A 3821-nucleotide genomic window follows, 5' to 3' on the forward strand; every position below is an offset into this window, starting at 1 on the left:
GAGAAGGAAGGATACCAGAGTGAAGAGGTTGGTTATGTTGAAATTTTGGGCTGATAGGTTTGTTACTTCCAGTTTGTGAATCTCAAGGGGGAAAAATTAGAGTTGGTCAAAGAGACAAGAATCAATAGTGGGGGAAGCAATGGGAACCCGGGCCATAAAGCTTACCTTGAGAGCTAACTGAGCTGCAAGACAGATAAGACCAGTGTCTATGGATTGATCAGAATTATCATTATTCTTTATATTACACACCATTTTCTGTATACTTGTTATTGCTGTAAAAATAACAACCAATTCAGGGGTATACTGGTAAGATTAGACACTATTGTTTTACCATGGAACTGGGGTATTTACATGTACCAAATGCTAAAATGTTAACTAAGTTTTTTTTCTAATAGAACACATCAATTTAAATCTGTTTTACTATTTCAAGAAGAATGACACTGTGACTTAAGTGTAATAAAGAATTGACAGAATTATGGTAGTGATTTTGATCCTTGGATCAAGCCCACCAAAATTTTACACACGCTTAGTCCACTAAAGTATGAGACTTGATCATTTCACAATGTACTGATAATTAATAAAGGAAACACATGAAAGACAGCCAATAAAAATACTTAAAGCTGCTTATGGTCATTTAACAGATTTTGAATCCCTTGCAAAATACAATATTGTGATATTTGAATCCCTGAAGGAATAACTCAATCATGCTTTTTTCATACAATTAAGAAACCAAAACATCAATAGCAGATAATCTGTCAGATTGGATTCAATCGGATTAAAAAAAGGCCCATGAAAAGATTTTACCCAACACTTCATTCAGAATATTGTAGTTAGCAAGGGAGTCATGATTCCTCAAATACTAATGGGAGCGCTGAAGGGTCGCTAACCAGGAGGTTTCTGGTTCGATCCTAGTGTTGGCCTAGAAAACCCGCCAGGTTTTTCTGGCTAGTTCACCCTTGGAGTGGTGCAGGACGCAGGGCATAGCAGGGTACAGTGCATGTAAAGTAGGCCATAGTGCTGTTGTACAGGCAAACCATGCTGTATAGAGTATCCCTGTCTTCATTAGCCTGATCAACGCAAAAAGTAAGACGTTCATTCCGAATAACAATCAGCAGCTTAAGTCACTAATAGTACAGACCTGTTTCTTTGTTTTCTTGTAGTAAAGCCAGTTTATATAGAAGATAATAGGTGGCAGCAGCAGTATCATCACATCGTATAGCTTCACCCAATATCTCTTCAGCCTATTTAAATAAATCATACATACAAGATAGGTTAAAAATACAGCTTCACCCAATAGCCTAATATCTCTTTGACCAAAACAATTATATAATACCTTTTATAAAACACTGGCTTTGATGAAAAGTAGGCGGAAACACAGCTGTATTGTGTATCCCTGTCTTGATCTGCCCGGTTGATGACCCCCCCCCCCCCTCTGACCCTTTCATTTCATTTCACTAACAATAGACTTCGATAAACGTCTATTAGACAGAATTAACCAGTTTTTTTATTCATAAAATATATCAGATGGATCTATTGACATCTGTATTTAACGACAATATACCTGATGATATTTGCCTAGACTAATGAGACAAGAAGCTCTGTTTCTATGTAGTTTGGCCATGCTAAACTCCTGTCTTTCGTTTGGTGAAAATAAACTCAAAGAATAGTTATACCATTGTAGAGCTTCATCTTTATTATCAGTCTGAAAATAATTTAACAATTAGTTTTACTAAAAAATTGAAAATAGATTGTGGACTTGTCAATCAAAATTATGATCCAAAAATTTTGGAAACTGACTAACCTCATGAAATGCTCCCAGTTCTCTGGATTATCTCCCACTTTTAAAGACAACTGCCTGCAGGCGAATTATTGAAATAAATTTACAGTTTGATTTTTTTGTCATTAAAATCCAAAGTAATTAAAAAAAGAAATATAAAATTTGCAAAATTAAATGTTTTAAAAAATATTTGGTAATTCCTTTAACCTCAACGTCTGTAGCAGCTTGTTCCCAAAATATGCGTTGAAACTGTTTCTTAATATTTGATTCTAAAACTCTTCCTGTGTTGTGACCTGAAGTGAAAAATAATAAAATTTCCGGGGTCAAGGTAGTCATGAGGGGAAGCTGGCCAGGAAGAATCCTCAGAAATTGTAAAGCCTGGTGTCACTTATCAGGGATGCATGGCACTTGTTGAGTTGACAAAGAAAAATCGATGTTTCGACCATGAATACATTAGTATGCACATAAAAGAACCCTTGGCAGTTGGAAATCAAAGAACAGTAGACAGAAACACACAAGAGTCTGAGCAAAATTCAATTCCAATGGTCAAAAATTGACTGGCTGGCAAAATTTGAAAGTGAAAGCCCTACCAGGAAGTAACCCAACTGAGTTAATTTACTAACCAATGATTATTTGTTCTGTGAAATCTTTAGCTGGTTGGAGAAGTTTGCATGATAACAAGGCCTCTAAATGTGCTGTAGCTATTTTACCAAACTCTGTAGAATTCTCATATCTCTGTAATAGTTTAACTGCATAGTCTTGTTCATACCTTAATATATAAACAATATTTTATTGAGGATATCTGAATCAGATTGGGGAACAATCAAAGCCCATGAATTATCTCCCTTTAATCTTCAACGTGTTACAATTTCATGATTGGTATCAAGAGGGAGAAATGGATGTTCACTAGGTCGTTTTGGAACTGGTACATTTTATTTCAATAATTTGCTTGCTGTAGGTGGCTACCACTGGGAGCAAACTGGAAGACCTGGAGAAAACCGACAAGGTTAGACAGGCCTTGGTTTTAACCCAAGCCCTGCACTGGATTCAATGACAAACCCTATGATCTAAAGCACAGAAATTAGATTATTTTAATACACCCCCCCCCCCCCCCCAACAAGAATTAGATATCAACTGAATGTTACCTGTTGTATTTTCTCATCAGATGGATGACATTCAGACTTAAATCTATAGTACAATCTGGATGCTTAATTAATTCACTCAATACTAAAATATATAAAATCAAAAAAACAACTCAAAATACAATAGAGAATTGAAAAAAATATGTTAACACTTGTTTCTGAATAAACAGTCCATAAATTCAAAATAACTAGACCTGTTTGAAAAAAAATGTTGATTTGCTTTGTGTCTTGTGATATGATAATCGGACTTAATTAAGAATCAGATAATGCCATATAACTGATTTTGCATTACACTGTCAAAGCAGTAAGCCAAAAATTAAACCAAATTTAGTCAGCTAGCTGATTTCTGCTTAATCTGTCAAAACATAATGTAATGGTATAAAGCTTTCCCCATCACTAGTTAAAATTGATCTTAATCAAATATGTTTATCTCCTTTAAATCTTCGAGAATGGACATTTAGAATTCTTAGGAATTGAATGCAAAAAATATCAAAAACAATGTTCTTGCTTATTTAAGTCCAAACCACCAAAGCAGCCAATTCGTAATACAGATATCTCTTGTCACCTGTGTCTCAGTATATCTATACATGTATATGAGGCCCAACAATACGAATAAGAATAGATTACTAAAGCTATCCCATATACATGGGTGGAATTGGTGGTTGAGTGGTCTAATGTGTGCACTCATTAGATTATAAGGTCTTTCAGGGAGTCAAGTGGCATGGTTTCGATCCCAGCCTTGTATGTAAACTTGTGGGTTTTCTCCAATATTGATATATTGTATTATGGCGATGTGATTGTCTATATATCTTACCAGTGTTTAAAGAAGAAGAGGTGTCTTTAGACAATAATAAAACTCGTAACTTGAGATATAGTCCAGCAGGATGTACATACTCCTGTAG

This window comes from Patella vulgata, chromosome 2 (assembly GCF_932274485.2).
Source record: "Patella vulgata chromosome 2, xgPatVulg1.2, whole genome shotgun sequence".
Classification (NCBI taxonomy): domain Eukaryota; kingdom Metazoa; phylum Mollusca; class Gastropoda; family Patellidae; genus Patella; species Patella vulgata.